This window comes from Drosophila sulfurigaster, chromosome X (assembly GCF_023558435.1).
Source record: "Drosophila sulfurigaster albostrigata strain 15112-1811.04 chromosome X, ASM2355843v2, whole genome shotgun sequence".
NCBI classification, from domain to species: domain Eukaryota; kingdom Metazoa; phylum Arthropoda; class Insecta; order Diptera; family Drosophilidae; genus Drosophila; species Drosophila sulfurigaster.
In genome coordinates this window covers 22,918,135-22,931,609 of record NC_084885.1, presented here as the reverse complement: position 1 = coordinate 22,931,609, position 13,475 = coordinate 22,918,135, and the positions used below count along the sequence as shown (strand labels likewise).

Here is a 13,475-nt window from a genome sequence, read left to right as displayed (position 1 = left end):
TGTTTGCACATTCTTAATCAATCAATGATTTTTTTGCAAAATGGAAAATATGTTTCCCTTGATTAAACGTTTTTCCCTTCGCTGTGTGCAAATTCTCTGTGTTCATAGCATTTTCTATGATCCGTAAGTCGTTTTGTTCGGTGTCTCGAACAAAACTATCATAAGCTTATGCTTGTCACATCCAAAAGCAATCTATGAGCAAAAACAAATGCTCCAAAGACCACACAAAAAATGCCTTTAAAATTTGCTAAACACAAAAATGTTTGCGCAACAGACTCCGCCCGCCTCCGCCTCCGTCTCCTCCCCTCCCTCTCTCTCCGTCAATCGTTCTCAATGCTCGCTTTATGGCAACATTTTAACTAAAATCAACATTTGCCTAAACAAGAAAAAAAGGCAGAAAAAAATCAACAAATGCGCAGCATAAACTAAACTAGAGCATGGGGAGGGATGGTGAATAGAGGGGAAGAAGAAGAAGAAGAGGAGGAGGAGGAGGGGGAGGAGCAACACCCACACATACACTTGTGCATGAATGAGCAAATGATGCCACGCCCACATGGGCGAGCTCGTTGAGGCGTTGCGTTTAGTTTGCTGAATAGTTTTTCAGTATAATTTTCCCATTTTTTCTGTTTTTCTGTTTTTCTGTTTTTTGCTTCAGAGTATTTTCTTTATGAATGGAACACAGCTCCGTGTGGCCAGAGGGGCACAAATGTGCGGAGGGGAGTGGATTGGAGGAGGTTGCTCGTTATTGAGGCAGCAACAGCAGCCGACACTTGAAAGTGTTGCAAGTTTGTTGCTGCTGCTGCTGTTGCTGCTGATGTTTTTCTTATTCGCCGTTCGCTAGTTTCAAAACACACACAAACAGACAAACAGACAAACAGACAAACAAACAACAACAAAGGCAACAAAAGCGACAGCCGTGCGACATTAATTGAAGTTTGTTGAACCAAAAGCTGTTTGCATCGTCCCTATTCCTAGCTAACATACAAAAAAAAAGCATCCCCAATTCCAACCCCAAGCCTACTTCACATCACCTGCTGCATTCCGAAGCTGATGATAGCTGATAAAAACAAAGAACGACAAAAAAGAGGCTGTGAACACAAAACAAAAAGAAAACATGGAATACGTTCTGCTATCTTGCTCGATAACTTGCAATCTGTTTTCTATACGTGTCAGGCTCTTTAATCTCTGTAAAAGCCAATCTAAGCCAGACATAGCAAAAAGCTTGGACTTCTGCGATGCACTTCCATTTGTCTGTCATTACTTAGAAAGAAAAAGAGAGTGGAAGAGGTAGCTGGGAATCCTGGGATTGAATGAGATCAAGAAGAGAAGTAAAATAAAAACAGTTCCACCATTGATTGATTAATTGATTGATGCATCCTATTAGCCTTATTAAAAAAAGGAATTTTTATTGGTATTACTTGATTGACCAACTTAGCTCTGCGGAAAGAGATATTTGACTATCGTTAACTTGATTGATTGATTGATGCATCGCATTAGCTTTACATTACGAGGATTTTGATTGGTATTATAATATTGATTGCTTGATTGATCAAATTAGCTCTGCAAAAAGAGATTTTCGACTATCATTACAATGTTAACTTGATTGATTGATTGATTGATCATAAAAAAAACGCTTGATTGGTGTTAAAATGTTGTCTTGATTGATTAACTAATCATATGAGTTGTATAGAAATGCAGTATTGATTGATTATAAATATTGTTAAATGGTTGATTGATTGATTTGTATAATTAATTGATTGAATGATTTATTGTTAAATGATTGATTGACTGGTATAATTTATTGATTGTATGATTGAATGAACATAATTTTTGGTTGATTGATTGATCATAATTGTAGTGAAATATTTGGTTGATTGATTGATTGGTATTATGGATTGATTGATCAAATGAGCTCTACAGTAAAATGTATTCAAATGTTAAGTGGATAAATAGCTTAATAGTTTGTCAATCCCAAAATTTGTAACTGATTTCCTGCTAGATGATTGACTAATTGATTGAATGATTGATATGCGTATTTAATACACACTATTCAGTTGCTTAGTAGAGCTAAACAACGATTGAGATAAAAACGAGCAAATAATGTGAGATCATCAAAGATATTTAATCAACTTCCGCCTTTACTTTTCTGTTTTTCTCTGTGGAAATCTGGGCATTTTTTGCTTTTTGTGAGATTTTGATTGGATTACATTGCTGTGAGGCAACTCGAGTACTCGTAGCGTCTATCTATGCAGCTAACAATGAAAATGGGCGCGACAGTTGCTCTCATGATTTAAATTGTTGTCGCGACTTGGCGAAGTGCCACTCTCTATCTTCCTCTCTCTCTCTCTCTTTCTTTCTCTCTCTATCTGTGTGCCCTTCTTCTTCACTCTTCACAGCTCGGCTGCAGTTTCGCGCATTGTTACATTTCCATTAATGATGCAATTAGTTGTCTCTTTTTATGGGGCAACAATTACAAAAGCAGCAGCAACATCAGCAATGACAGCATTTCCTACTTTCTGCCCTTTTTTATGCCTTGCAGTTGCCTAACAAAAGACGCTACTTTATTACAGGGTATTCAGCGCGTCACTCCCAAGGAAGTTTATGTTGTGCAATCTTCTTTTTGGCCACTTTTGTGTGTCGCCGCAGCAAGTTCAAGAAACTTTTTGCTTAGCTGCCGCCTGCATTAAATGCGCCACAAAGTTTGCACACCAAAATGAAACTATTTGCCTCGCCTTTCTGCATCTGCAACTTTACGATTGTTTCGCTGTCGAGACGTTGCTACTTGCAACGCGGGCAAATAAAACTTGCAACCACTCGTTTTACAGGGTATTTTGAGTAGATAAGCATTTTTTTTTGTTGTACTCTTCTGAACTCTTGTTATATCCAGGTAACTTTAAATATTGCATAAGAGCGATATTATTTTAATGTACATATTAAATTTGTTTTTTTTTTAACTTTATGATATAGCAAAAGGCTCAGATTTGTGTTAAGCTTTATTTTTAAGCTTGGCAAAACTGAAACAATGTTCAAAAGATGATTCTATGATATACATTTTAGATTATACTTCAGTTTTAAAGTTGTTCTGTTCTGTAATTGAATAATATTCAGTTGTATAAGTTCAGTTTACTGCTGCCAGGGTTGTCATCAATATCTTCAACTTTACAAAAACTGAAGTATTGTTCAAAACTTTATTCTATGATATAAAATTCATATTGTAATTCAGTTTTAATGATATTCAAATCGTAGCGCGCTGTATAAAATCCATTTGCTGCTACCAGGGTTGTCATCATGAACCAAACTGAAGCAATGTTTAAAGGAATCGCTTTTTAAACTATTGCTGTGCAAATTGATGACATTCAAATCGCAGCGCGCATTATAAAATCAGTTTACTGCTGCCAGGGTTGCCATCCCTATTTACAACTTCACTAAAAGTGAAACAATGTTTAGAAGATGTTTCTGTAATATGAAATTCTCATTCGAATTCACATTTTAAGTAATTGCTGTGCAAATTATTGAAATCAGTTTACTGCTGCCAGGGTTGCCATTGTTATCTTCAACTTGACTGAAACAATGTTTCTTTGATTTACTGTTGGCTTTTGAATTATGCAGTTTTATTGTATTGTTTTTATTGCTGGACGCAGTTTAATTGCCGTCTTTACTGCCAGGGTTGTCATCACCATCTTCAACTTTACCAAAACTGAAACTTTGTGTCTCTAATTTTGCTTTCAAATCTTGTGCAAATTAATTGCATTCAGTTTTGTGAATTATAAATTAAAGCACACATTGAAAATGCTGTTTGCAGCTGCCAGGGTTGTCGCTGTTTCCATTTTTGGCCAGCAAACAAAATGGCGTCCATTTGTAAGACGAATTTTGTATTTGTTGCCGTTGTTGTTGCTGTTATTTGTTGTTATTGCCAGTGGCTATGTGCCACCTGTGCGCTGTGAAGTGGCTACCCTATCCCTACACACACACACACTCACACACACACACACCAACACACACGCATTCTTTCAAGGACACTTTTTTAGCTATGAATTCTCCCACTTTTTGCTTGCCTCCGCATATAAATCAACGTCGTCTGCCTCGTCGCATTTCTCTTTTTACTTTTGTTTAATTCTGTTCGCCATTTCTTTGACTTCTTCTTCTTCTTTTTTTGCTGCTGCTTCTTCCTTCTCTCCCTGTGCTTTGTTTCCTTGTTTAGCACATTTCCCCAGACAATCGAAATGCGAGAGCAAAGCAACAACAAACACTCCATAAGCATTTGCTAGGTTCCTCTTTTACTTTTCCGTTTCTAGGGTTGCAAACGTGCAAAGCACACGAAAATGCTCAAACAATTAAACAAACAGAAGCGTGCTCGACTAGCAGATACTCTGGGAAAAGGAGATTTGAAGAAATTAAAGTATAGAAATAAAATAAATCTTATAGAAGTGAAGATTCATAAATTCATAACCTCAAAAAGAGAAATCAAACTAGAAGACTAAAATAAATGTTATAGTATTCAAGATTTGTATCTCCATAACCTCAAAAAGAAATGAAAGAGAACTACTCCCCAACTTTATTGGAATTATAAAAGAACAAACAATGCAATGTTATAGTTGACAAATCTCAAATAAAAACATATCAAATTTCTCTCTGCAAAACGAAGCAACAAGAAGAATAAACATAAGATTTCAAGTTTTGGGGTGAATGCGGGAAAAGTGAGGTTAAATCCGCTTTTTTTATTGCGCTTATCCTTTCGGTTTTATGGTTGGCCATTAAACCATCAAATTCGCATAGAACTCACATCAATTTGGCATTTGGCATTACGTGTCCTGTCCTCACATCCTTAACATGGGCCATTCAGTTTGCCTTGTTGTTGTTTCTTGCGTTATAAGAAACGCATTTAGCAAACAACACAAAAAAAAAAGGGTTGAAGAAGCGCTCTGAGGGTGGCGCAAAGATTTGCGAGCTCTTTGCTGCCTGATTGATTGATTAATCAATTGCGACTTTAACGGCGGTCACGAGGCCAAAGCGCATACGACTTGAAATAGATCGTTTTTGCTATAGAAGGGATAAATGCTGCTGCAATTGTCCAGTTTTAATTTGGTTGACAATCTGGTATATTTTGTATTCTATGGTATATTTTGCATGTAGTAGTATGTCGATATGTTGATACTTTTTATATTTTCAGTGTGGTAGTACATCGATATACCAAATATTGAATTTGGTATATTTGATTACTTCTCGGTATGTTAATTTCGTATTTGCTACTTTTTTGGTGTGGTATATTTTGAATGCAATACTATATCTACATACCAAATATAGATTTTGATATTTTTTTTTTTTGGTATATTTGGTACTTTTTATAGAATATTAAACCTTAACCTTAAAAAACCTTTGGTTTATTTTTTTACTTATTAATTTTCTATTTTTTGATATAGAATATTTTGAGTGTAACAGCATATCAACGTATTAAATATAGATTCTAGTATATTTAATTACTTTTCGGTATATTAATTTGGGTTTTTCTACTTTTCTGTTTATGTTTTATAACATTAAGTATTTTCTAATGTGCTCTCTTGATCCAGCTTCCATTTAAACAATTCGAAATATATACAATGTAAATTTATATTCGCCTTTTAAAAACTCTTCCCTGTTCGCTCTACTTTTCGATTATAATAGCACTAAGCATGCGAAGATGAAATCGAATAGAATCCAGTAGAGTGCGCAGTATTATCCCACGCATCAAATTCCACATCAAAAGCAAATGTTTGCCTATTTCCAGGCATATTTTCTAAGCCTGAGCAGCATTTTCCCCGCTGGCTAATCAACGCATTGAAATTCAAAGGAAAAACTTTCACTGCACCCGAAAAAAGAAGAGAGAAGGAACGAAAAGGGAAAAGCAAAGCAAGAGAACAAAAAGTAAACGCCAAACGCACTTTAATAATTTCAAGCCTACAAATATTCTTGGGCCAAAAGTACGTTTGTCTCCTTCTCCTCCCTTCTCTCTCTTGCTCTCTCTCTCTATCTCTTTCTCGCTGACAATGCGTCTGAGTGGGCGGCAAAAGAAAAAAAAAAGTCTTATGTGGGTGCTGAGCTTTTGTGCGGCGGCTGCCTTTGACAGACAGACAGACAGACAGACGGACAGAAAGTGAAGCTAGGGCTTCGGCTTCAGGTTCTGGCTTTTGGGGTAAATCGTAAATCTCGTTTCCAGAAGCACCTTCACTTTTGCCTGTTGCCTCAAAACTAGAAAATGACAGCACACAAAACAACTCTTCATATGGCTTTTCCCTAGCATTTTCCCAGCGTTTCCACGCAGGTTTTCCTCGCTCTTTTCGTTTCTTTTTAGGGCTTGAATTGAATTCGAGCAACTCGGCAAAATGGTTTTTTCATGGCCTGAAAAAGGTGCTTGGCACAGCAATAACGGCAGACACAACAACTCTAACACACACACACACACCTACATCTACACACACCCACACACAGACACACCCACACACACACACACTGACATAGTCGAGAGGCAGCGGAAGTTGCCGGCAAGCAAAAGCGGAAGTGCGAAACAGCAAGCAAAATACATAAAAACGAAAAGAACTCTAATACACAACGATATTGCAATGCTCTCAACATACAATGAGAATAACAATTTAATTCGCTTGAAATTTGTATAGAGACATTTTTAGTCTTTCATTTATAGAATTATATATTGAATTCTTGATTTAAATAAGTTAAAGTATTTGGCAAATTTGATAAAAGGCTCTTCGACATTTTCTATTTATTTCACACATTAAAAACTCGCATAATTTGATCAATTTATGAATTCGTTGTATGGGCTTTAAATCTAAAAATCATTAAATAATGAGAAAGTATGCTCGACTGTGAGATTCTCGCTTTCCGTTTTCAACTATAGCAAAATAGTGCAGTATTATTGTGAAAATATACCGAATAATACTGAAATATACCGAGAGGCGTATTTGATATATTAAATATATCAGGCTGCTAACCATAGAACATAGACTAATTAAGACTCGACAGCTGCTTCCAACAATTATACAACAACAATATACTTAATTAGTATAGGCTACATTAGGTATATTGATATACTATTGTACTAAAAATATACCATTAAGTACAACATATATTAAACTATCAATTAAAGCAACTGCTATCGTCGATATACTAAATTGATATACTATTGCAATCAAAATTTACCATAAAATACAAAATATATAAAATTGTCAATCAAAGTCGGCAAGATATTCCAAATAAATTTACCAAAGGCTATATTTGGTAGATATTCAACAACTACTACAAAATATACCATTTGCCATTCCAAATTATTTCTAAATGAAGAGTTACAGTTAAAACAAAAACCTGGTTTGATAACCATAGAAAAATCAACTGGGGAAATTAAATGTTAGTTCATTCGTTGTAAAAGCTTATACATTGAAAAAACTGAGTGCTTGTTTTGAACTAATTTAGCACAATTAAAGATTCGGCTCTGGAAACTAAAGATTCAACCTAATGTTTAGCTGGCAACATCGATGTGATCGCCTAGCATATACCCTGTAAGCAGCTCTCACTTAGTCAAGCAAATTTCTTAATTTAATTTCCCATTTTGTTGTATAGTGAATAGAATTGCAAACCTTTTTGTGCTGAGTTGCAGATTATTTTCACCGTTCAGTTCGCAGCCTTTAAATGCATAGTTTGGATGGTTATTTAGCTGCAAGGTGTTTGCAACTTGTTTTTGTGCAAAATGGCAGCGCACAACAAAAATGGCAAAATGCGAAACTTTATCAAGCATACGACATGTGGGCTGCCCGAGTTGAGACCTCTGCTGCAGCTTCTCTGCTTCCAATAGTTGCCCATTGTGGGCATATATATATATATATATATATAAATATATATACAAAGTTGTTGTTGTTGTTGGCAAGAAAATGAAAACCGGCAGCAGAAAAAAAACGAGGCAAATGAAACTTTCATCTGCAGTTGGCGGCTGCTGTTGCCGTGGCTGTTGTGCCATATCTTGAAGCGACAGCACACAAAAAAAGTGTCTGACAAAATGTTGCCGACAACAACAACAACAACAACAACAAAAACAAGAGCAACAACAACAACAATAACGAACTACAACAATAATAAAAGCAAGCTTGGCAGACGACGACAAAGCAGCGAGAATGCTCAAAAAGGAGCAGAGAAAATCAATAGATTTCGGCAGATACACACACAGAGCAGAGTACACACACACACGCACACAAAACACAAGCACACATACAGTCACACACATACACAGCGACAGAAAGACAGACAAAGGCAACTTCCTGATGCTGCCGGCGACTTTATGTGATGCTATTATGTATACGCAATGTTGAGCAGAGGCCAAAGCAAAGGCAAACCGAAAGAGAGACAGAGAGAGAGAGAGAGAGAGTAAACATAAACATACAGGCAAAGATAGAGAGTACAGCACTCAGAGAGAGAGAGAGAGAGCGGAGCAAGGCAACGAGGGAGGGAAAAATGTTGCCGGAATTTGAATTTTGATGGTTATGATTATTTTTATTATAGTGTTGCTGTTGTCATTATACATCTCTGTGACTGTTGTTGTTGTTGCTGTCGTAAATATTTGCTCATCCCCAAATAAATTACCTAACAACAACACTCTCTCTCATACCCTGTAAATGAAATGAACAATGAATTTTTATGCGCACTTTAAATACGCGCAATTTCAAATTGATTAAAGAACAATATGGATTTTTTTATGCACTCGCATAGTTAAAGTAATATACTTTACTATGTACGGTAAAAAAAATCTTGAAACAAGATTTTGGTTATAGTACTAAGAATTTTGGTCTCTAAAGTGCATCAAAAACACGAAAATCATAATAATAGAAAACACAAGAACATTTCCTATAAGACCTAATTTCTTATTAATAAGAAGAAACAATCTTATAAGTCTAAGATCAACAATCTTATTATAAGATCAAAAAATGTATTATAAGATAAAAAATCTCATTATAAGATCAACAATCTTATTATAAGATCAAAAAAATATTATATATTGTTTTTTTTTTTATGCTATTTTCCAATTTAATGATTTCATTAGTGCATTAAGTTATTCAGTTAAGTACCCAGAACATTTCCTCAAAATTTGGTAACCTAAATCCAGAATTTTTGGTCTTATTTTGAAAATTTGGTATTATTTAAACAAATTTTCGTAGTTTTAAGAATTTGCTCTTCAAGTATTCTCATTTCAAGAACACATTTTAGAACTGGGATTTTTTTCACAGTGTATACTCAACATTTTCATTCATATTGCACATCAAGTATACGCCATGTGAGCTTCAAGTGCCCCTGCTTGAAAGTATCTTGAAATCAAAAGCATTCGCATCGCCGACTTTTGCTGTAGTTTTATTTCAAGTTACTTCGAGCATAACTTTTTTTTGCTTTCAAGCACATTTGCAATGAATTCAAGGGTTAAATATTGCAGTTTAAGTCTCTTTCAGAATTTCTGCCACATTTATAGGGTATGTTAGCGTCAGTTAAACTTGCAGCTTTTACTCTTTATGCTGTTGTTAGTTTACTTTACATTACTGCTAATTTTTTTTTTGCTTTCCAAACGCTTTTGGTATTAAATATTTCAGTTTAAGTCTCTTTCAGTATTTACAGGGTATCTTTGCGTCAGTCAAACTTGCAACTCTTGCTCTTTGTATTGTTGGCATTTGCTTTTGTTGCGCTGTTGCGTGCTTCGCTTGCCTTTGTTTAGCCTTTTTTATATTATTTCCAATTCTGACCCATTTTACCAGCACCCCACCAAAAAAAAGGGAAAAAAGGAGCTTTTCATTGATTATCCTGCCCAGGTGTGTGTGTGTGTGTTGGTGTCAGCGAATGTTTGTCCAGCATTTGCAGTGTCCATTTTTCATATATTGAATCTGTGCAAAGTGGTTAAATCAAGCGTCACTGATGCAATTAAAACGAGCATCGAGCAACAAAAATCCCATCTCTGGGGTACAAGGAAAACACACACACAGGACACACAGGACATACACACATCCTTTCGCTCTGTCTGTCGTATGTCGTCTGTCATCTGTCTAGTGTCGTTTGTCCCCCATCGTAGACTAAACAGACTGGGAAATTGCATGGAAAATTAGCTTTGACTGCGTCCATTTCCAAGGGCAACTGTTCTGACTTTGGTGTGAAATCAAGCGAGAGCGAGAGAGAGGAAGAGGGAGAGGCAAAGAGTGAGAGAGAGAGAGACACAGATTGTGCCACTGAATGGTAGCTAATGCAATCTTATTGCTCTCAACTTCATTTTTGCATATTGACTCCACTTGAGTCCTTTTCACATTTGCACCAAGTGTCATTCGTTTGCTGGCAGCTCTCTTTTCATATGTAACTCCTGCTTCTTTAATAGCTACTTCACTGTAAACTTCTCTAATGAGTCTCTATCTGCCTGTTCTCTTAACTTCTTTCGCTGTAGCTCTTCGGACTTCTCCACAATCGGAATTAAAAGAGGAATACTAACTTTTCTGAGGAGTACACCTATTTTACTTTTCCTTTGTACTTTTCTAATCACTTCTTCTCTTACTTCTCTTTTTACGTCTTTCCTTCCATCTCTTCGGACTTGTTTCCAATCTTCTTCTAACTTATGAGCACTGACTTCTCTAATAAGCCTTGTCATTGCTTTCTCGTTTATTCTTGTCTTTTTCCTTATCTCGCACTTGTACTTCTCTAAACACTTCTTCTCTTACTTCTCGCTTTACTTCTCTCTTTACTTCTTTCGGTGCATCTCTTTTCACTTATTCTCAAACGTCTTTAAACTTTTCTAATCACTTTTCCCTATACTTCTCCAAACTCGAACCCTTCGCATTTACTCTCTTAATTTCTTGCATTGCATCTCTTCTAAACTTCTCCTTAAACTTAGTACTGACTTCTCTTATCTCTTCTCTTTCATTGCAACTTTCCTTTATCTTTTGTTTACTGACTTCTCTAATCATTCTTCCCTTTAGTTATTCCTTTGTACTTCTCTGATCTATAACCCTTTGCATTTGCTCTCTTCAATTCTCTTCTGAACTTCTCCTTCAAATTTGTACTGACTTTTCTAAGCTCTTCTCTTTATTTTCTTGAATCACTTCTTTACAACTTTTCTCTTTCTTTCTCTTCGTCGCTTCTCAATGCTTCTCTCTGTTACGCTTCTCGCAATCCTTTCATCATTTCATTTGCTATTGAAGCTTCTCTTAATGCTTCTCACATTGTTTTCACTATCTGTTGCTGTGGCGGCTCAACAACAAGGGGGCGTCTAACAGCCACGCCCCTTTTGTCTGTAACGGAAATGTAGGCAACGAGACGACAACAACAACAACAGCAACAAACAGGGAATGGGAATGGGAATTGAAAGGACAACAGATTGCAGATTGCAGGCAAATGCAATTTCCTCATCGCACAATGGCCGACATTAAGCGACACCTGGCGGCCGGTGGCAAATGCTCTGCGGCAAATTACAGGAATTGCCAGCAAAAGCGGAAATGTTTGAGGCAACTCCTTTGTTAACGACTGCAAAATGAAACCGACTCGTTGAACTCGTTGCTAAAGCTCTCTTCCCCCTTTCCCATTACTTCTCTTCACTTCACTTCACTTCTCCGATTCTCTCCTATATTGTTGAACTATTGCCGAACCGCTAATGATGCCGCTAATGAGACAAACTACGAGGCAATCGCTGTAATGTTGCCAACTTTTTGCTACCCGGTGACCAAATGCTTAGAAGGGTATAATCACAATTTGGCTAGATTAAAAAACAATTCAAAAATTTATGAATTTAAAGTCCTTAGTTGGTATATTTTGTGTTATATGATATATTTTCAATATTGTAGTCGATAAACAGTGGTATATTTTGTACTCTATAGTATATTTTTAAAATTGTTACATACAAGTATATCAAAAATTTGTATATTTTGTATTCTATGGTATATTTTCAATACTGTAGAATATCAAGGATATTAACAATGGTATATTTTGTGCTTTATGGTATATTCTCCATGTTGTAGTATATCAAGTATGTCAACAAATATAAGCTAAGAATGCTAGAAATGATAGTCGAGAACATTTTAAGAACTTTGATATTAAAATTTTAAAAATTTTAAACTTTCGTTGCATTTTTTTGTTTACATATTCTCAAGTGTCTATTAACTTTCGACTACTCACTTTTGTAATCAATTATTTTTCCTTATAATTTTCTAATCTCTAACGCTTTGCTTTTGCTCTCTTCAATTCTAGCCTTCTTCTTTAACTCAATACTAACTTCTCTAATTTTTATTCGAACTTCTCTCTTATAACTTCTCTTTTATTCTGGTATATTTTGTACTCTACGGTATATTTTCAATAATCTGGTATATAAAATATATCAACAAATATAAGCTAAGATTCTTAAAAGTAGGGTATAATCACAATTTGGTATATTTTGTATTCTATGGTATATTTTCATGTTGAAGTATATTCATTATATATCAAGAGTCAAGAAAATTTGAGGAACTTTATTCCATTTAATTGCAACTGGTATTTTACAGTTGAGCAGTCTTATTTTCTCTTTGTTTTTTCTTTTTGTTTTTGCAAAAATGTTGCCAAACTCTTGAGAGCTTTTTGGCAACTGTCAAACTGACAAATAAACAAGTTGGCCAATTGCCAGCGATTTGTAAGCTGGCTCTCAATTCTGATTACAATAATCAACGCGAACCAAAGCGCTGAACCACTTGATAAGCCCAAAGATGATGATGCTGACAATGAGCAATTGACATATGTCTCCCACTACATTGCATTGTGTGTCGCCAGTTGTCTCTGAGAAATGTCGTAAATCCAAATGGATTCTTGCCAGAGACGGGTGAAAGCAACAGGAAGAGCAGAGCCGCCATTTACACGACGTCGACTTCCACTTCCACTCAAGACTTTGGCTGGCGTCTGGCTTCAATTGTGTGTCTTTGGTTTGGCAGCCAGTAAATCCCATCTTGCTGTCTGCCAAATTTCAGTGAACGAATTTTGTGGTCATGAACCACTTTTGAACTATTTTATGAACCACTTGAGAATCATTTGCCAGCCAAATGGGAAATGCTATTTCAATATTATGCTCAACTTATTTCTCTCATTTTTATAGTAGATTGTCTAGCTTGTTTTTTCGATTCTATTCTAATTCTATCTCTCTTTTCTTTACGTTAATATGTAGCTTACATCTTTATGTATTTTCTTTATTCTTTCTGTTATGTTTTAAAAGCCGGGTTTTCAAATAATAATCGAAATTTCATGATTCCTATTTCTTGTTCTTGACCAAGTTTTAATGTGAATAATCATTGATTTATTTTTCAATATTATGCTGAACTTATTTGTCTCATTTTTATAGTATTTTATCCAGTTCTTTTTTTTTTGTAAAATTTCTATCTTTCTTTGCTTTGCATATAAAACATATAAATATCTAATATATAAGGATATATTTTCAATTTTTCCTCCTTAAACGC

At 35.5% G+C, this 13,475-nt stretch overlaps 1 protein-coding gene across 3 annotated transcripts in view; it reads right to left on the bottom strand.

The window, feature by feature from the left end:
- The window catches only part of LOC133848959 (tyrosine-protein phosphatase 10D), a 63,835-nt gene that overhangs the window by 24,418 nt on the left and 25,942 nt on the right, over nucleotides 1-13,475 (bottom strand). The window lies entirely within an intron of this gene.